This window comes from Capra hircus, chromosome 16 (assembly GCF_001704415.2).
Source record: "Capra hircus breed San Clemente chromosome 16, ASM170441v1, whole genome shotgun sequence".
Lineage (NCBI taxonomy): Eukaryota > Metazoa > Chordata > Mammalia > Artiodactyla > Bovidae > Capra > Capra hircus.
Genome location: NC_030823.1, coordinates 16073946 through 16099717, shown reverse-complemented (window position 1 = coordinate 16099717; position 25772 = coordinate 16073946).

Sequence of the window (25772 nt, the reverse complement as noted above, 5' to 3'; positions counted from 1 at the left end):
TCAAAGTGAATTTACTTGCTGCTAAGGTCCTGAGCATACATAGGAGGACTATAAGTGGTTGCAGCAAACATACCTCCAACTCATGGAGAAATTGTATTTTTTTATCTGGCAGGACAATCCCAAAGACAATAAGAATTCAGCTAGCATGGAACTTTATCACAGGGGTGTGCAGTGGCAAAGTAAATATGTGCATTTCTTGTAACTGCTTTGAATACAGTGGCTGTTTAAAGCAAACCTATGAGGGAATGAACAGATTATTCAGATATGTTGTATAGGAATAAGGGATTGGTTTCATGCTTTTAATTGTGCAGGAAGGTTTAGAGAAAAGAAATGACATACTCAAAATCCTAAATTCTCAGAACAAGGCATTGTCTAAGAACCACGGAATTTATATAACCATTCTAAAGAATATCAGCATATGCCATCAAAACATTAATGTAGCCAAAATGCAACCTCAGCATTTGATACTCTCAAATGCTGAATTTTTACTTTTTAATTTTTTTTAAATTAAGAAAATATTTTATATTGGACTATAGTTGATTAATAATGTGTTAGTTTCAGATGTACAGCAAAAGTGATTCAGTTACACATATACATAATCTATTATTTTTCAAAATCGTTTCCCATTTAGGTTACTACAGAGTATCGAGTAGCGTTCTCTGTGCTACATAATAGGTCCTTGTTGATTATCTACTTTATGTATAGTATTGCATATAGGATAAACCCGGACTTCTATTTTATTCTCCCTTCCACGTTTCCCCTTTGGTAACCATAAATATGTTTTCTAAGTCTATGAGTCTCTTTCTGTTTTGTAAATAAGTTCATTTGTATTGTTCTTTTATATTCCACATGCAAGTGATAATCATATGATATTTGTCTTTGTCTGACTGACTTCACTTTGTTTTATGATCTCCAGATCTATTCATGTTGCTGCAAATGGCATTATTTCACACCTTTTTTATGGTTTGTCTACGTGTACCACAACTTCTCCATCCATTCATCTGTTGATGGTGATTTAGGTTGCTTCCATGTCTTGGCTATTGTAAACAATGCTGCTACAAACATTGGGGTGCATGTGTCTTCTTTAATTTTGGTTTTCTCTAGATATATGCCCTGAATTGGAAATGTTGGAAAATATGGTAGCTCTTTTTTTTAGTTTTTTAAGGAACCTCTGTAGTTTCATTTGTAGTAAATATACCAATATGCATTCCCACCAGCAGTATAGGATAGTTCCTTTTTCTCCATATCCTCTCCAGCATTTATTGTTTATAGACTTTTTGATGATGACCATTCTGATTGGTGGGAGATGATACCTCATTGTTTGATATGCATTTTGGTAATAATTAGGGATGTTGGTCTTATTTTTTTTAACATTTATCCCTATGAATATAATGTTTCTGATGTCATAAATTTGTTTTTTACATTTCTACCTATTTTAAAAATTTTATTTTTTTTGAATTTTTATCTTTACTATATTTTACTTTATAATACTGTATTGGCTTTGTCATACATTGACATGAATCCACCACAGGTGTACATGAGTTCCCAATCCTGAACCCCCCTCCCACCTCCCACCCTATATCATCTCTCTGGATCATCCCCGTGCACCAGCCCCAAGCATCTCGTATCCTGTATCGAACATAGACTGACGATTCATTTTTTACATAATAGTATATATGTTTCAATGCCATTCTCCCTAATCATCCCACCCTCTCCCTCTCTCTCAGAGTCCAAAAGTCCATATTATACATCTGTGTCTCTTTTGCTCTCTCACATACAGGGTTATCCTTACCATCTTTCTAAATTCCATATATATGTGTTAGTATACTGTATTGGTATTTTTCTTTCTGGCTTACTTCACTCTGTATAATTGGCTCCAGTTTCATCCATCTCATTAGAACTGATTCAAATGTATTCTTTTTAATGGCTGAGTAATACTCCATTGTGTATATGTACCACAGCTTTCTTATCCATTCATCTGCTGATGGACATCGAGGTTGTTTCCATGTCCTGGCTATTATAAACAGTTCTATGATGAACATTGGGATACATGTGTCTCTTTCAATTCTGGTTTCCTCAGTGTGTATGCACAGCAGTGGGATTGCTGGGTCAAAAGTCAGTTCTATTTCCATTTTTTTAAAGAATCTCCATACTTTTCTCCATAGTGGCTGTGCTAGTTTGCATTCCCACCAACAGTGTAAGAGGGTTCCCTTTTCTCCACACCCTCTCCAGCATTTATTGCTTGCAGACTTTTGGATCGCAGCACAAACACAGAAATATAGATCAATGGAACAAAATAGAAAGCCCAGAGGTAAATTCACACACCTATGGACACCTTATCTTCGACAAAGGAGGCAAGAATATACAATGGAGTAAAGACAATCTCTTTAACAAGTGGTGCTGGGAAAACTGGTCAACCACTTGTAAAAGAATGAAACTAGGTCACTTTCTAACACCACACACAAAAATAAACTCAAAATGGATTAAAGATCTAAACGTAAGACCAGAAACTATAAAACTCCTAGAGGATAACATAGGCAAAACTCTCCAACATAAATCACAGCAGGATCCTCTATGATCCACCACCCAGAATATTGGAAATAAAAGCAAAAATAAACAAATGGGATCTAATTAAAAGCTTATGCACAACAAAGGAAGCTATAAGCAAGGTGAAAAGACAGCCTTCGGAATGGGAGACAATAATAGCAAATGAAGCAACTGAGAAACAACTAATCTCAAAAATATACAAGCAACTCCTGCAGCTCAATTCCAGGAAAATTAATTACCCAATCAAAAAATGGGCCAAAGAGCTAAATAGACATTTCTCCAAAGAAGACATACGGATGGCTAACAAACACATGAAAAGATGTTCAACATCACTCATTATCAGAGAAATGCAAATAAAGACCACAATGAGGTACCATTTCACACCACTCAGAATGGCTGCAATCCAAAAGCGTGTAAGCAATAAATATTGGTCTTATTTTTATGTGCTTTTTGGCCATCTGTATGTCTTCTTTGGAGAAATGCCTATTTTTAAAAAATGGAGCTGGAGGTATCAGGCTCACTGACCTCAGACCTTGCTATAAAATTACAGTAATTAAAACAGTATGGCACTGGCACAAAAACAAATACAGATCAATGGGCCAGGACAGAAAACCTAGAAAGAAATTCATGTACCTACGGTTAAATAATCTGTGACAAAGGAGGCAAGAATACATAATGGAAAAAAGATAGTCACTTTAATAACTGGTGCTGGGAAAACTGGACAGCTATGTGTAAAAGAAAGAAATTAAATTAGAATGTCTTTAGCACCAACCCCAAAATAAACTCAAAGGTGGATTAAAGATTTGAATGTAAGACTGGATATTATAAAACTCTTAGAGGAAAATATAGGGAGAACACTGTTTGACATAAATCACAGCAATATCTTTTTGGACTCACCTTCTAGAGTAATGGAAAGAAAAGCAAAAATAAACAAATAGGACTTAATTAACTTAAAAGCTTTTGCATAGAAAAGGAAACAAAATGAACATAGAACCCACTGATTTGAATGGAGAAAATATTTGTAAATGATCCAACTGACAAGGGATTAAGAACCAAAACATACAAGTAGCTCATGAAGCTTAATATCAGAAAAAAAAAACAAACCAATCAAAAATGGGCAAAATATCAATGTTTAATTAATTTATTTTTAAGGTACAGTTAGTTTACAATATTGTGTTATTTTCAAGTGTACAGAAAAGTGATTCATATATAATAATGTGTATATATATATATACTTTGTCAGATTATTTTACATTATAGATTATTATAAAATATTGAGTGTAGTTCACTATGCTATACAGTGCTAAATAGTAGGTCCTTGTGGTTTATATATTTTATATACAGTATTATATATATTATATTTGTATATGATATATTAAATATTATATACTGTATTTAGATATATTAAATATTTATTTTATATATAAACAGTTGTTTATTATATTAATAGATAATATAGTATAATTAAATAATATTATATAAATATTTATTACATATAAAATAATTTATATTATGAATAATTAAAATTTTATATTAAATAACTAAATTTTATTTAAATATTTATTAAATTCCTTAAGGAAAAGTTGTAGTATTTTTGAGAAGAGCTATAACTCAAAGGTTTGGGGGGATGGAGTAAGATATAGAAGATTCAGGTGACTGAAATTTCCTTGTATCCGTATGCTTCATTGGATATCCCATGCTAACCACCCCCAATGCATAATGAAAATATTATTGCCTTGTTTGAAGACTGAAAAAAAGCCTGCCTGAGACAGTCACCTGGCAAGAGAAGTGCAATTCTTCTGATCTTCCACCTTCACCAACTTCCTTTCCTAGACTTATAAAGTCAAATCCCAGCATGAACTTGATGTGACAGATGGAATACTTTAAACAAAATAAGAAAAGGTTTTCAGAGTAATATACACAACTGCAAGATTTTTCTAACTGATTAGCTATTGATGCGTATGGCACTAGATTCTGAGGACGCTAGACCCAAGAGGGAGAAAGACAGTTTAGGTATGATTGATCTTATCAAAATGGTTGCAACTACTGAAATTCTAGATTCAATGTATTAATACAAAGTTCAGGATATAACTGATTGAACAGTTGCTTGACTGAAAGCTGAATTCATTTGTGACCTTGCTAAATGAAACGAAAATGTCAGATATTCCTTCATGTGACGTGGAGAATTAGAAGGAGAATTAGAATGAGTGCATTAAGTACAAACCTCTCTCAACTGAGGAAATAACAGAAAACACTTTTATCCAAAACAAAACAAAAAAAATTAAAAATGAGAAATACATCAAAGAAAGAAATACCAGTTTCTCAAAATAAGCTGGGGGATGTTCTATTTAAGTAAGGAAGGTAGAGGAATGAAGAGATTTCCACTGAAAAAATACCTTGAGAACAATTGCTAGATTTTCATTTCAGAGACGAAATGTGGTTAGTCATAATAATAAAGTAGCAGGGACCTTCAAAAGTGCCTACTTGATCAAGGGGTTTCTAGGATAAAGATAAATGGTCAGATACTGAACTATTAAGCTGGCAGAAGAAAAATAATAAACAATGCACCCATTCTCATAGCACTGGATTTAAGCTCTGTGTGTCATATAAAAAAAAATTGTACTGGCTATCTATTTTACATATGGTAATATATATGTTCTAAAAGAGATGGGAATACCAGACCACTCTACCTGCCTCTTGAGAAATCTGTATGCAGGTTAGGAAGAAACAGTTAAAACTGGATGTGGAACAACAGACTGGTTCCAAATAGGAAAAGGAGTATGTTAAGGCTGTATAGTGTCACTTTGCTTATTTAATTTATATGCAGAGTACATCAAGAGAAATGCTGGGCTGATGAAGCACAAGCTGGAATCAAGTTTACCTGGAGAAATATCAATAACCTCAGATATGCAGATGACACCATCCTTATGGCAAAGTGAAGAACAACTAAAGAGCCTCTTGATGAAAGTGAAAGAGGAGAGTGAAAAAAGTTGGCTTAAAGCTCAACGTTCATGAAACTAAGATCATGGCATCCAGTGCCATCACTTCATAGCAAATAGATGGGGAAACAGGGGAAACAGTGGCTGACTTTATTTTTCTGGGCTACAAAATCACTGCAGATGGTGACTGCAGCCATGAAATTAGAAGACACTCCTTGAAAGGAACGTTATGACCAACCTAGATAGCATATTAAAAGCAGATACATTACTTTGCCAGCAAAGGTCCATCTAGTCAAGGGTATGGTTTTTCTAGTGGTCATGTATGGATGTGAGAGTTGGACTATAAAGAAAGCTGAGCACCGAAGAATTGATGCTTTTGAACTGTGGTGTTGGAGAAGACTCTTGAGAGTCCCTTAGACTGCAAGGAGATCCAACCGGTCCATCCTAAAGGAGATCAGTCCTGGGTGTTCATTGGAAGGACTGATGTTGAAGCTGAAACTCCAATACTTTGGCCACCTGATGTGAAGAGCTGACTCATTTGAAAAGACCCTGATGCTGGGAAAGATTGAAGGTGGGAGGAGAAGGGGATGACAGAGGATGGATGGTTGGATGGCATCACCAACTCTATGGACATTAGCTTGGGTAAACTCCAAGAGCTGGTGATGAACAGGGAGGCCTGGTGTACTGCAATCCATGTGGTTACAGAGTCAGACATGACTGAGCAATTGAACTGAATGTATATGTTCAGTGCTACTGTCTGTTTGTCCTACCCTCTCCTTCTCCTGCTATGTGCACAAGTCTCTTTATGTCTGCATTTCCATTGTTTAGTGTTGCTTAAGTCACTCAGTCATGTCCAACTCTTTGTGACCCCATGGTCTGTAGCCTACCAGGCTCCTCAGCCCATGGGATTTTCAAGGCAAGAATGCTGGAGTGGGTTACCATTTCCTTTTCCAGGAGATCTTCCCAACCCAGGGATTGAACCCGGGTCTCCCGCATTGTAGGCAGACGGTTTACCCGCTGAGCCACCAGGGAAATACTTTCATCAGTACCATCTTTCTAGATTCCATATATGTAAGTTAATAAGTGATATCTGTTTTTCTTTTTCTGACTTAGTTCACTCTGTATAAAAGGCTCTAGGTTCATTCACGTCATTAGAATTGACTCAAATGCATTTTTCCTTGTAGCTGAGTAATATTCCATTGTATATATGTACCACTGCCTCTTTATCTATTCTGTTGATGGACATCTAGGTTGCTTCTGTGTCTTAGCTACGTAAATAGTCCTAGCTATGTAAATTGTAAATATTGCTGAGAGGTTTAAGAGGGAAAGGACACATGTATACCTATGGATGATGTATGTCAAGAACAAACACAATACTGTAAGGCAATTATCCTGATTAAAAATAAATATTTTTTTAAAAAGAAAAAAACAATTAGTGCAGAAAAAATGAATTTAAAAACAAATTAAATGAAACCAAAAGTATGTTCCTTGAAAAACTAAGATTTATCATAACCTATCCAGGTAAAGAACAAAAAAAGAGAAGACATAACTTCCTAATATCATAAATGAAAGAAGGGGAATAATTATCACTTACCTCTTTGATATCAATATTATAATAAAGTAAATTTATGAGAATTCTATGTCCACAAACTTTATTTATAGGAAACAGAGTAATTCTTTGATAGACATAAACAATCAAAATTCACACAAAAGGAGATATATATAATCTATATATGTTATACTTTTAAAGAAATTGTGTCAAAAATTAATAATCCAAAAAAGAAAGCACCAGGTATAAATGGTTTTCCTGGTGAATTTTACCAAATATATAAAAAAAGAGATGATAATAACTCTCTACAATTTTACCCAGAGAGTAGAAGCAAATAACCACTTCCTAACTTGGTCAGTATAGGTCAGTATAGCCCTAATAATAAGATGAGATAAAAACATTATGAGAAAGGAAAACTGTGAATACCATTCCTCAAAAAAATGTAGATACAAAAATCTTTAACAAAATCTTAACAAATCCAACTCATCAATGTATAGAAAGAATTAGGTACTTTGACCAAGTGGGATTTATTCAAGGTATGCAATGCTGGTACAATATTTGAAGACCAATTAACACAACGCACAACACCATGAAGCTAAGAAAAGAAAAAACAATATTGTCATATAAATGGATGCCAAAAAGCCATTTTACAAAATTCAACACCCATCCATGATAAAAATTCTCAGCAAACTATACATAGAAAAAAAATCTTAATTTGATAAACAATGGCTACCAACCACCAAGGATGATGATAGCCAACATCATCCTTAATGATGAACAACTGGATGTTTCTCACTAAATTCAAGAACAAGGAAAGGATGTTTTCTCTCATCAGTCTTATTCACCGTTATAAAGGAAATCTGAACTAATACATAAGACAACAGAAAGAAAGAAGAGATATAAATGTTTGAATAGGAGAAATAAAACTCTATTTGTTCACATATGACATAATTGTCTAGGTTCAAAAATCACAAGGAACAGACAGATAACTGAAAGTTAATAAGCAAACTTAGCAAAGTCACAGAATATAGCATTAATACATGAAAGTCCATTTCTTTGTCTACATATCAGAAATGAACAGTTGGAATTTGAAATTAAAGGTACAATACTGTTTAAATTGGCACCAAAAAATGAAATATTTTAGTATAAATTTAACAAAGGATGTTTAGGGCCTACATGCAGTCAGTGGCAAAACTGTGATTAAAAAAAGAAGAAAATAATATCTAAATAAGCAGATATTCCATGTTTATGAACTGAAAAATTAAAAAACATTGTCAAGATATCAATTCTTCCCCAATTTTTCAATGTATTTCATGAAGTCCAGATCAACATACCAGCACACTATTTTGAGAATTTTGACAAACTGATTCTGAAGTAAATATGGAAAGCCAAAAGACACAGAATAGCCAAGATTATATTGAAAAATAGGTTTGGAAGAACTTACCTCACTTTATCTGAAAGCTGCTTTCATCAAGGCAGCATGTATTGATGCAAGAATAGACACATTAATCAATGGAACATTGTAGAGAGCTTGAGATAGACCAAGACAAATCTAGTTAGCCAGTTAGGAAGTTCAGTGGATAAAGGATAGCCTTTTCAATAGATGGTAGTATAAAAATTGGATGGGTATATGCCAAAAACTAAAAATACAATAAGAATATAAAAATAAACCTTATACCTCTCAGAAAAGTTACTCAAAATTAATCACTGACATGAATGTAAAATTCAGAACTATAAAATTTCTAGAAAACAGCATAGGCTGAAGTCTAGCTCTGCTTTGATTTGGCAATGAGTTTTTAAGTATACTTCCAAAACCATAATCCATAAAGAAAAACACATTGATATGTTGAATTTATTAAAATTAAAAATGACTCTAGGAAAGACACTGCTGGAACCACTTTGGAAGGCAATTTTGCCATTGTTTACAAAGCATATCATATTCTTAATACATAATCCAGTAATTGTGCTCCTTGATCTTCTCCCAAATGAGTTGAAATTTTCCCATCAACAAATCCTAGGCACAAATATTTATAGAAGCTTTATTCATAGTTGTAAAAACTGTTGGAAGTAAAATGCCTTCAGCAGGTGAAGGGTTAAGCAAGCTGTATGCCAGTACATTACAGTATTATTCACAGCTGAAAAGAAATGAACTGTCTAGATATGAAAACACATAGAAGGACCTTAAATGCATATAGCCCAGCAGTAAAGAATCTGCCTCTTATGCAGGAGACATAGATTTGATACCTGGGTGGGGACGATCCCCTAGAGAAGGAAGTGACCACCTACTCCAGTATTCTTGCCTGGAGAATTCCATGAACAGAGGAGCCTGAGGGGTACAGTCAATGGGGTCACAAAGAGTTAGACCAGGCTCCTCTGTCCATGGGATTTTCCAGGCAAGAGTACCGGAGTGGGGTGCAATTGCCTTTTCCACCTACTCCCCTATCTTTGGAGTGTGTATTTTGTTCACCTTCCCTGTTCCCAGAAGTTATTTCGAGAATACAGCCTCCAGATAAAAATGTGGTTTTGAGACAATCTGGATGGCATAGGTGACTGAACCAGATGAAGGCTTTTATATAAAGGTTTAAGACTTGGTGCGTAGGTGAGGGAATCTGCTGAAGTCGTGACCCCCCACCCCCACCACCCCCAGACAAGCCTTCTATGTAAGTACCCTTCCTTATTAGACTTGCCATCTGCCAAGCTGGAGTGGTCTCCCTCCTTCTTTGGTCTGTCTTTGCCCTGCGTGTACAGGGTCCAGTTACAGATTATACCCAGGAAGTTCCAAAGAGGTTGTGAAGCAATAGTGATTCTGGAATAATTGAAACTACAAAGATAGTAAAAAAAAAAAAATATCAGTGGTTGCCAGGGCTTTAGAGAATGGTGGAAAAAATGAATAGTTGACACAGAGGGGATTTTTAGGCCAGTGAAAGCATTCTTGCTGATATTGTAATGGTGAAATGTGGCATTATGCATTTGTCAAACACAGCTCTACTGCACAAAGAATAAAACTTAATATATGCAAATTTAAAAGAATCATTTAGAAATTCAGGGACTCTCAGTGAAAAAACTAGACATTGACAAGATAATTTAACTTTATTACAAATGTATTAAACAACCTCACTGAAGGAGGTGGGAGAAAAGATGCTGACCTCAGTACGCTTAGAAATGAATTGAGTCTGTAAGTCAAAAGCAAAAGATACTGACCATAAGCACTTTACTATAGCTGATAGAGTATTTTGAGGGCATATGAGTTAACAATTTTGATACTGCTTTGTACATATAGTTGATTTGAAAAAGTAAGAAAATTGATGACACACAATAGGAGCCTGATTTCTTACATTTTAAAAATAAAGTATTATTTGGCTGCACTGGGTAGTTACAGCATGTCAGATCTACAATCTTCTTTATAGCATGCAGGATCTTTAGTTGAGGCATGTGGGATCTTTAGTTGAGGTAGGCAAATTCTTACTTTTTGAATAAGCATTAATGAATAATACTTTGGCCACCTGATGCAAAGAACAGACTCATTGGAAAAGACCCTGATCCTGGGAAAGATTGAAGGCAGGAGAAGGGGATGACAGAGGATGAGATGGTTGGATGGCATTACTGACTCAAAGGACATGAGTTTAAGCAAGCTCTGGGTATTGGTGAGGGACAGAGAAGCCTGGCATGCTGCAGTCCATGGGGTCACAAAGAGTCGGACACGACTGAGTGACTGAACTGAACTGAACTAATGAATAAGCAAGCGAAGGAGGCCAGAATAATCCAAAGGATAATGGGCTAAAAAGATGGAGACATCGGAATGAACTCATGTTTAGTTAATATTAACACAGATAGTTAGATTTAGATGTTTATAGATACATGCATGTACACAGGTTGCTGCTGCTGCTGCTAAGTCGTTTCAGTCGTATCCGACTCTGTGCAACCCCATAGACGGCAGCCCACCAGGCTCCCCCGTCCCTGGGATTCTCCAGACAAAAACACTGGAGTGGGTTGCCATTTCCTTCTCCAATGCATGAAAGTGAAAAGTGAAAGTGAAGTCGCTCACAGTTGTGTCCCACCCAGTGACCCCATGGACTGCAGCCTACCAGGCTCCTCCATCCATGGGATTTTCCAGGCAAGAGTAGTGGAGTGGGTTGCCATTGCCTTCTCCATACACAGGTTAATATACACAAATATTTTCTTGCTCAAGGAGCTGCAAAGGCCCAAAAGAATCAAAGCTAAACAGGACCCTATGGAGCTCCCAGAAACAAAGCATGTCTATCCCCATTCTTTTGTTGGTAGAAAACAGCCTCCAAGACCTTCCCTGGGATCCTAAGGTTAGGTTCAAACCATTGTTAATCAGGGAATGGAAGGGATGCAGAAACAGAGGAGGAGCAGTCAAGCAACAGAAGTGCAGCCATGGGGCAGAGTCCTAGTTCTTCCAGAAGGAATATACGTAAAAACACCTTCAAGTTCTGTAGGAACTAAGGCTCCCACCCAGGTGGAGGATGGTGACTTCACGCTGAACACAAGATTCCTGGAGCACCACCCTCTCACCTCACTGTCAACCAGTCATAAGAAAGTCACACACCCTGAAGCCCTTGCCCCAAATTTTGCGTTTAAATATTTCTCCCTGAAGATCATTAGGGAGTTCTGGTTTTCTTGAGTACATGCCATCTGTTTTCCTTGCTTGGTCCTGCAATAAACCTTTCTCTGCTCCAAATTCTGATGTTTCAGTTTGTTTGACCTCACTGTGCTTTGGGCACACAAACTTGTTTTCAGTAACAAAAAGACCCTGGTAGCAATGAGCACAACTTATGATAAAAATTGGCTAAACAATAAGGTCTTCATAAGATACTCTCTTGTGTTTGTTTTTAGTTTATATTAAGATTTCAAAGTTTACTGAAGTCAAATTGAGGAAATTATGCTGGAAGTTCAGCCTCTGTACACTGGCTTGAAATCAAATCTCAGAGACAGCATTTTGGGTGAAGTAGAAAAGAGCTGCTTTATTGCTTTACCAGGCAAAGGTGGACACAGCAGACTCATGCCCTGAAAAACAGTGTGTCCCAACCTGGAGGGATCTGGTGAGGAGTTCTATAGCAACTGTCAAGAGTAGGGTTGTTGATAAGAATCAGGATGTGTGCAGGGCCTGCACTCCTTTAAACTGGCATCACATGGTCTCTTGATGAGTTTCTCTGGTCAGCAAACTGTGACCTTCTCTGGAATGAAGAATGCTGATATCTTCCATTTGCTGGGTGTTTTAGTTCTGTAAAAAGGCTTCTGTGCCTTGGAGCTCCACAGGATCTTGCTTGGTTCCAATGATGCCTTCATCTTGGGACACCTATACACGGGTTATCCCGTGGCTTAGGCTTCTCATAGCAAGATGATTGGCTATAAAGCCACACAGAGAATGATGATTCCAGGAAAGCCAGGTCAAAGTTGTATTGCCTTTTTGTGACTCAGAGTGCTGAAACCCCAAAACTCACGTGTGACTCAAACCCAGCCAAAAACGGAGTTTGGGACTTGATCCCACTGTCTTTTAATTGAGATCACATACTTGGTCTCAGGATTTAATGAAACTTAGGTTCTTTATGTCTCAGCACAGGAGGGATTCAGTGAGAGGTTAAGTGATAGGTAAGAAGTGGATTTATTTAGAGAGATATACATTTTATTGATAGAATTCAGTCCATCATAGAAGGTAAGAGTGGCCCAGGGAGGAACATACTTCATGGACAGAGTCTGGGCCATCTCTGGAGGCCAGAGACTTTGACATATGTTTTTTTTTTTTCTTTTTTTTTTCTTTTTATGGACTGAGTAATTTCATAGGCTATCGAGTGGGGAGATTATTCCAACTAGTTTGGGAAAGGGGTGGGGATTTCTAGGAACTGAGCTACTACCCACTTTTTGGTCTAGGACTGCCATGGTGAACCTGTGGGTGTGTTAGTTAGCATGCTAATGTATTACAGTGAGCATATAATGAACCTCAAGGCCCACTGGAAATCCAGTCTTCTACCATTTTGGACCTATTTGTTTAAACCAGTTCATGTCACATCCTCAACAGGTATGTCATTCTTTTAGAGTGTGCCCTGCCCCCTTGCTTCCTATTTCAGTCTCACTTTGTTGCATTCTTTTGGTTATAAGGAAGCCAGCTCAGACTCAAGGAGAGGGGCACAGACATCACCTCCAAGTGTTGTTGGTGGTAATGTTTTCCACAATCAGCAGATAAATCAATAAAATTTCCTTTTAACCATCTTCAATTCAAATGTAAATGTTTTGATACCTCTATTTAGAAAATATATAAATAAATTTATAGTAAAAACACCAACAGTTACTATTTCTAAGCTGAAGTATAAAGGAGAATTTAAGACTAGTGAAAAATGTTTCCTTTCTTTCTATGTTATTCTCTGGGAACTTTTTCAAGAATGACCTTGCTTCATTCCTGCTCTTAAGCAACTCTCTAAACTTTGATCCAGTATTTTCTATTAACCCAAAATCTGTGGGGCCATCTCAACAGTAAGATGATCTCTGAACTGGCTTATGAATGGCTCCAGTTCCTTGAACGTTAATAACCTCTCTACTTAGGATCTCCATTAATAGTCTTTCCACCAGAGATGTGCCTTTCCACTTACAGACTTGAAAAGCTCCAATAATGGTTTCAGAAGCTAAAAGTCAGGTGAGAAGAAATATATCACCAAGCAATTGCTGCCTTGAAATCGCCCAGTAGGATACAAGGTTTCTAAGAAACTGTCTGAAGTTAATTGCACATTTTTATTCCCCTTACAAAGAGAGGTGGTAATACCTACAGTAAGTTAATACTTCCACTTGAGAGCTAAATAAAAGAAACATCTTTTTGAACTTTGTAAGACCTGGCAATTAATTTTGTCTGTGAAGATGTAAATTCAGTGTACAGCTACCAGTTAGGCTTTAAAAGTAAGAAGCTAGTCATTCTTAAACCACAGTAGGGTGCCCGTGAAACACCAGATAAAGTGGAATTTCTTCATTATGTGAGTTAAAATTCATGTTTATCTCCTAAATCTTATCAACACTTCAAAGTCCAATGTAGAACTTTACAATACCTTCCACATTAACTCCAGTTGGTTATGAATTAGCCTCTTTTATCCTCATTCAGTAATACATACATAGCATTGTCGCACAATGAGATTGTGGGCATATATTGCATGTCCTCTTCAACACTTATACTATCTGTGTCGCTTTCCCAATTATGTAAGTTTGAGAGAGAAAAAATAATATATATTTGTAAATGCATTGAAAGGAATAGGTGTTGCATTTAGTGTAGTCTTTAAAAAAAGACAACAGGCTCAAAATAGATTAATTTACCCTCCACACCAGTAAACTAAGACTTAATTGCAGTTTAACCCTTCACAGAAATATGACATTTAAAACTATCAATCTGAAATTTCCTGATCACTGCTAGTGGGGTAAGGCTTCCCTGGTGACTCATATGGTAAAGAATATGCCTGCAGGGTGGGAGACATGAGTTCCATCCCTGGGTTGGAAAGATCCCCTGAAGAAAGGACTGGCATCCCCACTCCAGTATTCTTGCCTGGAGAATTCCACGGATAGAGGAGCCTGGCAGGCCACAGTTCATGGGGTCACAAAGAATAGGACACCACTGAGGGACACACACACACACACACACACACACACACACACACACACACTGGTGCTAGTGCTAATGAGGTAATCTGCTTGATAAAGATCCCTGTCTTCCCTTTACCCCAAGTGAAGCTGACTTGGTCTGAGACAGTCCTTTCTTTTCTTTAGCTAATACCTCCTTGGTCCACACTTTTCTGCCAGTGAAGCCTTCCATTTTGAACAATCCTTTGAAGTGCCTTTCTATTTACTATATGGGATGCTGGCCAATTCATGAATAGTTTAATAAAGCCAATTAGATCTTCAGATTTACTCAGTTGAATTTTAAGAACAGCGAATTAACTTTAGTTGTTAAATAATGTCTAAAGATTATAAAAAATATATGTAACATTATTTGTTTCTCATGATATACTCTGCATATTAGTTAAATAAGCAGAGTGACAATATACAGCCTTGACATACTCCTTTTCCTATTTGGAATCAGTCTGTTGTTCCATGTCCAGTTCTAACTGTTGCTTCCTGACTTGCATATAGGTTTCTCAAGAGGCAGGACAGGTAGTCTGGTAGTCCCATCTATTGAAGAATTTTCCACAGTTTATTCTGATCCACACAGTCAAAGGCGCTTTGGCATAGTCAAAAAAGCAGAAATAGATGTTTTTTTTCTGGACTCTCTTGCTTTTTCCATGATCCAATAGATACTGGCAAATTGATCTCTGGTTCCTCTGCCTTTTCTAAAACCAGCTTGAACATCGGGAAGTTCGTGGTTCACGTATTGCTGAAGCCTGGATTGGAAAATTTTGAGCAATACTTTATTAGCGTGTGAGATAAGAGAAACTGTGTGGTCGTTTGAGCATTCTTTGGCATTGCCTTTCTTTGGGAATGGAATGAAAACTGACCTTTTCCAGTCCTGTGGCCAACTGCTGAGTTTTCCAAAGTTGCTGGCATATTGAGTGCAGCACTTTCACAGCATCATCCTACAGAATTTGAAATAGCTCAACTGGAATGCTATCACCTCCACTAGCTTTGTTCATAGTGATGCTTTCTAGGGCCCACTTGACTTCACATTCCAGGATGTTTGGCTCTAGATGAGTGATCACACCATCATGATTATCCGGGTCGTGAAGATCTTTTTTGTATAGTTCTTCTGTGTATTCTTGCCACCTCTTCTTAATATCTTCTAATTCTGTTAGGTCCATACCATTTCTGTCCTTTATCGAGCCCATCTTTGCATGAAATATTTCCTTGGAATCTCTCATTTTCTTGAAGAGATCTCTAGTCTTTCCCATTCTGTTGTTTTCCTCTCTTTCTATCCCTGAGGAAGGCTTTCTTATCTCTTCTTGCTATTCTTTGGAACTCTGCATTCAGATGTTTATATCTTTCCTTTTCTCCTTTGCTTTTTACTTCTCTTCTTTTCACAGCTATTTGTAAGGCCTCCCCAGACAGCCATTTTGTTTTTTGCATTTCTTTTCCACAGGGATGGTCTTGATCCCTGTCTCCTGTACAGTGTCACAAACCTCATTCCATAGTTCATCAGGCACTCTATCTATCAGATCTAGGCCTTTAAATCTATTTCTCACTTCCACTGTATAATCATAAGGGATTTGATTAAGGTCATACCTGAATGGTCTAGTGGTTTTCCCTACTTTCTTCAATTTATGTCTGGATTTGGCAACAAGGATTTCATGATCTATGCCACAGTCAGCTCCCGGTCTTGTTTTTGCTGACTGTATAGAGCTTCTCCATCTTTGGTTGCAAAGGATATAATCAATCTGATTTCGGTGTTGACCATCTGCTGATGTCCAAGTGTAGAGTCTTCTCTTGTGTTGTTGGAAGAGGGTGTTTGCTATGACCAGTGCATTCTCTTGGCAAAACTCTATTGCCTTTGCCCTGCTTCATTCCGTACTCCAAGGCCAAATTTGCCTGTTACTCCAGGTGTTTCTTGACTTCCTACTTTTGCATTCCAGTCCCCTAAAATGAAAAGGACATCTTTTTTGGGTGTTAGTTCTACAATGTCTTGTAGGTCTTTATAGGATCGTTCAACTTCAGCTTCTTCAGCATTACTGGTTGGGACATAGACTTAGATTATTGTGATATTGAATGGTTTGCCTTGGAGACAAACAGAGATCATTCTGTCGTTTTTGAGATTGCATCCAAGTACTGCATTTGAGACTCCTTTGTTGACCATGATGGCTACTCCATCTCTTCTAAGGGATTTCTGCCCACAGTAGTAGATATTATGGTCATCTGAGTTAAATTCATCGATTCCAGTCCACTTTAGTTCGCTGATTCCTAGAATGTCGATGTTCACTCTTGCCATCTCCTGTTTGACCACTTCCAATTTGTCTTGATTCATGGACCTAACATTCCAGGTTCCTATGCAATATTGTACTTTACAGCATCGGACTTTGCTTCTATCACCAGTCACATCCACAACTGGGTATTGTTTTTGCTTTGGCTCCATCCCTTCATTCTTTCTGGAGTTATTTCTCCACTGATCTCCAGTAGCATATTGAACACCTATTGACCTGGGTTGTTCCTCTTTCAGTATCCTATTATTTTGCCTTTTCATACTGTTCATGGGGTTCTCAAGGCAAGAATACTGAACTGGTTTGCCATTCCCTTCTCCAGTGGACCACATTCTGTCAGCTTAAAGCTTATTTAACTTATATGCAGAGTATATCATGAGAAACGCTGGGCTGGAAGAAGCACAAGCTGGAATCAAGATTGCCGGTAGAAATATCAATAGTCCCAGATATGCAGATGACACCATCCTTATGGCATAAAGTGAAGAGGAACTAAAAAGCCTCTTGATGAATGTGAAAGAAGAGAGTGAAAAAGTTGGCTTAAAGTTCAACATTCAGAAAACGAAGATCATGGCATCTGGTCCCATCACTTCATGGCAAATAGATGGGGAAACAGTGTCACACTTTATTGTGGGGGGCTCCAAAATCACTGCAGATGGTGACTGTAGCCAGTAAATTAAAAGACGCTTACTCCTTGGAAGAAAAGTTATGACCAACCTAGATAGTATATTCAAAAGCAGAGACATTACTTTGCAGACTAAGGTCCATCTAGTCAAGGCTATGGTTTTTCCAGTCGTCATGTATGGATGTGAGAGTTGGACTGTGAAGCAGGCTGAGCACAGAAGAATTGATGCTTTTGAACTGTGGTGTTGGAGAAGAGTCTCGAGAGTCCCTTGGACCACAAGGAGATCCAACCAGTCCATTCTGAAGGAGATCAGCCCTGGGTGTTCTTTGGAAGGAATGACGCTAAAGCTGAAAACTCCAGTATTTTGGCCACCTCATGCAAAGAGTTGACTCATTGGAAGAGACTCTGATGCTGGGAGGGATTGGGGGCAGGGGGAAAATGGGATGACCGAGGATGAGATGGCTGGATGGCTTCACCTACTCGATGGACTTGAGTTTAAGTGAACTCCGGGATTTGGTGATGGACAGGCAGGCCTGGCGTGCTGTGATTCATGGGGTCACAGAGTCAGACATGACTGAATGGCTGAAATGAACTGAACTGAACATTATTTTTTAAGTAATGTAATAAGAAACGTGGAAAGACCATGCCTGTCCATCTCTCTCTCTCCTGCACATATCCCCATACTTTTCATCCATACCCAATTTGCATCTACAAATTTCTATGACCTGAATGTCTGCCCCATCCCCGAATTCATTTATTGAATCCTCAATCCCCAGTGTTATGTTATCTGGAAGTGGGGCCTTTTCAAGACATTTAGGTTATGGGAGTGGAGCCTGTCGTGGTAGTCTGCATGTGGGTTGCAAAAGAATTTACAGATATGAAGCAGAATGAGAGGGGGATAAAGTTTCTTAAAGTGGGAGATGCTTTAGAATTTCAGGCTGGCTCAAGGGAGAGCCGAACTCTTTTGCAGGCTAGCAGCCTTTTTGTAGCCTCAAGATAGAGAAGATTCCTACTGGAATGGTGGCATTATGTTTTTGGCTAGCATGCTATTGGAGAAGGAAATGGCAACCCACTCCAGTATTCTTGTCTGGAGAATCCCACAGACAGAGGAGCCTGGTGGGCTACAGTCCATGGGGTCACAAAGAGTCAGACACGACTGAGCACACAGCAGCAGGATGCTATAGGGTGGGTAATAGGGTGAGTATTTTACCTAATATGGGGTCGGGAACTGACCAGTTTAGATTGAGAGGCTCATGACAACAGTTGCTATGGCACTTGGTCAGTTCCAGAGATTTTTATCCTGTGACCTTGGAACAGGACTCCATACCTGTGACCTTGGTACAAAGCTCTATGGAGCCTTCATGATAGAATTAATGGCCTTCTAAAAAGAGAAGACACAGGATCTCTCTCTGTGTCATGTGAGCACACAGCAAGAAGGCAGCCATCTGCAAACCAGTGAGAGAGACCTCACTAGACATCGCATCAGCCAACACCTTGATCTTGGTCTTTTTAGCCTCCAGAAATAGGAGAATTAAATTGCTGTTGATAAATAAATAACATCCAGTTTATGGTATTCTATTACAGGGGTCCACACTGACTCAGACAATGGCTGTGTTGATAAACATGTATTTTACAGCTTTTCCACTTAATCTCTATAAAAATATAGAATATTATAGAAGGATTTCTATGAGCAAATAATTAAAAATGAATGTAGCTATGTCACTAATTGAGCTGCTTTAAAAAATTTACATGTAATATAAATAAAGGATATCTTTTTTTGTAAGAAAGAGACTGAGGCAAAAATTTGAGGCTCTTAGAGCATTAGTGAGACATCCCAGTGAGTTTACTTAGAACATGTCGGTGATAAAGATGCTTCTTCCTTTTTCAGCTTTCTTTTCATATGGTAAAGCTTTACTGATATTCCCCTTAAAGATATTATGAAGCTAAGTAATTTTGAGAGAATTACTGTTCTTTTTTTTTTTTAACTTTGGAAATTCTCCACCACCAGACTTCCTTGCAGTTTCCCAGTTTCATTTGTTGGTCTGCCCATCTTGACATTTCCTGTGCTCTTATCATATCTTCAAAGAAAAAGAAAATATCTCCCCAAATAGCTGAATGACAATGCCTTTGATGAAAATTACTGTTGAATGTCATAGGCCCAGAGTAGGATTTCCTCAGAGGCTCTATACACATCAGATCAATGATAAAATCTTGGAGAATTTGAAAATCCTATTTATTGATAAATGCTGTACACAATCTAAAGATCAGTAAATTCAATACATGAAATGAACTGCTACAAAACCTTCTAATATTTTAAACATGGTAAGTGACTGGAGATGGCCGGATGGTATCACCAAAGCAAGACTTGAACTTGGGAAAACTTTGGGAAATGGTAAGAGACAGGGAGGCCTGATATCCCTGGGGTCACAAAGAGTCAGACACGACTGGTTGACTGAACAACAATAAGTAACTGGACTTACGATTAAAAATAGTTAATAATATTTTCCTATTACATATTCATTAGCTAATCTATTCATCACATATTCTCCTGTCTTTTAGGATTTGGTGTTAGAGAAGACAACAATCCTATGAGAGAGTATATTTAAGCTTAAGTTTTCCCTTATGTATATTAGGGATAATAATGTATACATCAAATACTTCAAATTTATATGAATACATACAGGAATTATATTTTAAAATTAAGTGATATATATATAATTATAAAAATATCACAGTCTTACTCTTTCATTCAGTTATTGTGTTTTAAAGAAAATATTTAAAATCATTTTTTTTAAATCAGACAATTCCAACTGTAATATCAGCCCTCTAATTTACTTTGAGACATTAGTTCATTGGTTAATATCTCTGACTTGGTTACTTGGTTAAAATATTAGGATAACAATATTTACCTAATTTACAATTATCCAGATATACAATTAGCATTGGAGAAGGAAATGGCAACCCACTCCAGTGTTCCTGCATGGAGAATCCCATCGACAGAGAAGCCTTGTGGGCTACAGTCCACGGGATTACAGAGTCAGACAAGACTGAAGCGACTTAGCATGCACACATGAACAATTAACACACACATACACAATTAACTCACACACATACACACACGCACACACAACAGATGTTCAGACATGTGTTCTCCCTCTCTCTCCAGATCTTAAATATTAGATAATTTTCTCCTTCATCTCTCATACTAAATACAATGGATTCATGATCATTTCTGAGATACTTTAGTATCTTTTACATCTGTATTTTTGCTTGTTTCTTAAGACAATTAAGTGATCCCTCTGTTTTCCTCTCTCTATTTTTCATCTATTTAACTTTAAATTTATTTTCTCTAAAACCCATACTATAAGAGAACTCTTTATAAATCAGTTATGTCAAAGTATTTTCACTTTACTTTACATGTAAGGGCTTTCCAGGTGGCTCAGTGATAAAGAATCCACCTACAGTGCAGAAGACCTGGGTTTGGTCCCTGGGTCAAGAAGATCCCCTGGAGAAGGAAATGACAATTCACTCCAGTATTCTTGCCTAGAAAATCCCATGGACAGAAGAGCGTGGAGGACTACAGTCCACGGGGTCACAAAGACTCCGACAAGACTTAGGGCCTAAACCACCAACCACCACTATTTCAAGTAAATTCCATCTATAACCTTCCTTAATCTCTGTCTGTATCACACTGCTGCTTCCGTTCCTGTTTAGCTAAAGCATGGAGGAAAATAATCCTAAATTGACAAGAAAAAATTAGCCAGATTGAAGCATTTGTTTTCTGATTATATACATGCTGTATGGTTCTCAATGATATGAACCAAGTCTTTCTTTTCTCTGCTTAAAACTAATCTGAGTTTTCCGTGACTTGAAATTCACTTGCTATATTGCAGTTGTTGTCCCATTTATCACATTCTGAGGCTAGCTAAGCGAAAAGGGGAAAAGTAGCATGAAAAATAATTATTTCCATTTGTTTAGTTCTCAGAGTATGGTTTGTACTCTATATGGACTCACATAAAGTAGTAGTTGTTTTTTTTTTTTTTTTTTTTTTTTCAATTCTCTTTTTCAGTGACTTCTGCCTCAAGGACCCAAATCTGTGTATCCAACAGCTACATAGTTTATAATTCCTTTTCTTTACTGACAAGGAAGTTCAGGGGCAGATTCAACATGGTATTTCATTTCTTCAGATGAGTTCACTCTTAAGTGCTCCTCACATGTACTGCAAATCTTCTTCTGTTGGGCTCTCCTCACAAATTTACACTAGGCTAGATACTGAAGTATTTTTCCGGCAAACAACTCCTCAGCCTGTACACTTTGCTAGGCAGATTTAAATCTCTCTCACTCATCTAAGCTATGATTATTTCCATCTGTCTCCTTCCCAAAGTGTTTTCCTGCATTTAAAAACAGGTCTTCCATTTTCTGTACTGCTCTCTATAATAGTGATTTGAATATAAAGTAGTTAAACATAAATAAAATTTATAAGACAGATCCTCAGCTTTACTAGTCCCATTTCAAGTGCTGAGTAACCAAATGGGTCTAGAAGCTACTGTTCTGGACAACACAGATATAATACATTGCTATCATTGTAGAAAGATCTTCTGAACAAAGCTATTCAAGTCTGTGTTTCAGAACCTGGTTAAAAAACGTCACATTTTAAAATGATTTAATATAACCCATGTCACTTCAGATTCTTCCTCCTCTGAAAATAAACTACTGGCTGCTATTTGTTGTTTAGTGATTTCTAGTGTCTCCAGGTCTCTTCTTGTAGTACTTAAGTGTGATACAATACAAAATTTAAAATCTAAAGATCATCAACTTATGTTTTATTTGTCAACTCAGCCATTATTTTGTAATCTTGAGCAGATTTATATATACACACACAAACTGACACCTGTCTGTGTAGACATGGAACAACAGACAGGTTCCAAATCAGGAAAGGAGTACGTCAAGGCTGTATATTGTCACCCTGCTTATTTAACTTATGGGCAGAGTACATTATGTGAAATGCCGGGCTGGATGAAGCACAATCTGGAATCAAGATTGCCAGGAGAAATATCAATAACCTCAGATATGCAGATGACACCACCCTTATGGCAGAAAGTGAAGAAGAACTAAAGAGCCTCTTGATGAAAGTTAAGGAGGAGAATGAAAAAATTGGCTTAAAGCTCAACATTCAGAAAACGAAGATCATGGCATCCGGTCCTATCACTTCATGGCAAATAGATGGGAAAACAATGGAAACAGTGACAGACTTTATTTTTGGGGACTCCAAGATCATTGCAGATGATGACTGCAGTCATGAAATTAAAAGACATTTGCCTCTTAGAAGAAAAGCTATGAGCAACCTAGATAGCATATTCAAAAGCAGAGAAATTCCTTTGCCAGCAAAGGTCCATCTAGTCAAAGCTATGGTTTTTCCAGCACTCATGGATGGATATGAGAGTTGGACTGTAAAGAGGTGAGCACCAAAGAATTGATGCTTTTGAACTGTGGTGTTGAAGAAGACTCTTGAGAGTCCCTTGGACTGTAAGGAGATCCAACCAGTCCATCCTAAAGGAAATCAGTCCTGAATATTCATTGGAAGGACTGCTGCTGAAACTGAAACACCAATGCTTTGGCTACCTGATGCGAAGAACTGACTCATTTGAAAATATCCTGATGCTGGGAAAGATTGAAGATGGGAGGAGATGGGGATGACAGGATGAGATGGTTAGCTGGCATCACCAACTCCATGGACATGAGTTTGAGCAAGCTCTGGGAGTTGGTGATGGACAGGGAAGCCTGGGGTGCTGCAGTCCATGGGGTTGCAAAGAGTCAGACATGACTGAGCAACTGAACTGACTTATATGTACATACATACATATATATCTCCACACACACACAAGTAGAGAGAGAGAGAAATTAATTTTACTCCAAAATCTGCAAGGCCGACTGAAATGCTGGAGACCCAAGAAAGAGGTGCTATGATAGCTCAAGTCCAAAGGCAGTCAGGAGGTAGACTTCCTTCTTCTTCAGGGTACCTCAATCTTTTCCTTTAAGATTTTGAACTGATTTGTTGGGGCCCACACATGTTATGGAGGGTGATCTGATTTACTCAGCTCTAAGGCCATAGATTTTAATCAGGTCCAAAAGCTACCTCAGTCTATTCCATTTTTCCGGAGGACCCTGACTAATACAATATCCTTGGTAACTCCCTATTTATTTCATTAGCAGTGCGTGTGTGTGTGCTAAATGGCTTCAGTCATTTCTGACTCTGTGTGGCACTATGGACTGTAGCCCTCCAGACTCCTCTGTTCGTGGGATTTTCCAGTCAAGAATACCTGAATGGGTTGCCATTTCCCCCTCCAGGCATTGACCTCGGTATTGAACTCCTGTCCCCTGCATCTCCTGCATTGGCAGGCAGGTTCTTTACCACCAGCACCACCTGGGAAGCCCAATTAGCAGTAAAATGTATAAATACTTGAAGGCAGGGATCAAGTAAAACCTTAACAAATATAGAAAACAAATTTATTTAATGTGTAGCTAATGTTAGCTATCAGGCAATCACGAGAAAATTCATGACATATAAAAAGACCTTCACTTTTTTCTAGGAAGAATTTCTAATAGAAAAATAATCCACAAACTCCTACTAAAATATGATATTTAATCTAAATGCAGCATGAATATGTCAGTAACAGTGTGTATACAAAATGCATAAAGTCGGTGGAGAAAAAAATAATCCTGTTCCTAAAAATGAAAAATGAATGCAATGAATTCATATATGTGCTACAAGCACAATTCTCCATCCTTGATCAGTTCCCTTGGATTATCTGAAGCACCTCATTGTCTGCCAGCTGTCAGACGTATTTTTAATTAGGCACTAATGAAGTAATATATGTATGTAAACCATTTAAATCTTGTTCCAGTTTGCAAGGACATCTGTGAGGTGGAAAGTGAGAAACCTTGATCTTTGCCAGACGTTACAAATTATAAAACTATAAAACATGAAACTCAGGTACTCAGAATGACTCAATTTAAAACAGGGGAGAGTGCTATTAAGAAGGTTAAAAAGGACATTTTGCTTGACTTAGTGTAAAATAAGAGGTTTCTTCTCTTCCAGTTTTTCTCTATAGCTATATTTTTGGGCTGCTTTATTGCTCTGTATAATATACAACTAAGTGTTTCTGAGTGTCTTAATATGCCTGAAACTTAGACTTTGAATAGAATTTTTTGGAAAAAAAATGATGTTTGGTTCAATTTATGTTCACAAATGTTATTCTATAATTGTAAATAACATTAACACTTTGGCTCAGATAAGAAGGAAATTATCACACAAACTGCTTTGCATTCAGGAGATTCCAAACAATGTCTTTTTTACTTAATTTTAACTAGATTACTCACAAGTTCTGAGAAAAGTTAGCTTTAGGTGTTAATTCATCCATGTTCTTTCCATCCCCCCTCGCCCCCACCCAGGGAATTTCAGTGTAAATGAGGTCATTGTTGTTGTTTTTTTTTTTTTCCAAACCCGAGCCTCTTGTGTCATTGTTAAAGGTAGAAAATAAAGTGTTAAATTTTTAGAAATCATTGTCTTTTGCAACTCAATTCATGGTCCTTGACAGACTCACAAATATTTACAGCAAGTATTTGTTTATTTTTCTATTTTTATTTTAAGTAACTAATGGTAACCAATTCACTATTTCATTTGCTTTTCATTGTCTATAGAATATCACATCCACGCATGAGGCCATGTCACCAGTTGCCTGTGACTGAAGGAGACCAGCAACAGTGTGCATGGCCCATGTGATGTCAGAATATGCCAACTTCTGATGGGCTCATCTATGGGGTCCAGTCAGCCCAATAGTCAGTTGATACTGCACCTTTAAAAAGAAGTGCAGGTTTAACTCATACTAAGTGTGAGTGAAGGTTTCCCCTGTGGCACAGTGATAAAGAATCCACTTGGCAGTGCAGGAGACACAAGAGACATGGGTTCAACCCTTGGGTCAGAAAGACCCTCTGGAGAAGGAAATGGCAACGCAATCCAGTACTCTTGCCTGGAAATTTCCATGGACAGAGGAGCCTGGAGGGCCACAGTCCATGGGGTCACAAAGAGAGTGAATGATCTTACCAATTAAAAATCATCGATTAATGACTCAAAACTCAGTGATGGTAACCTTGGCTGCACATTGTAACCGCTTGGAACGCTTTATATAGTCAAGGCTATGGTCTTTCCAGTGTCA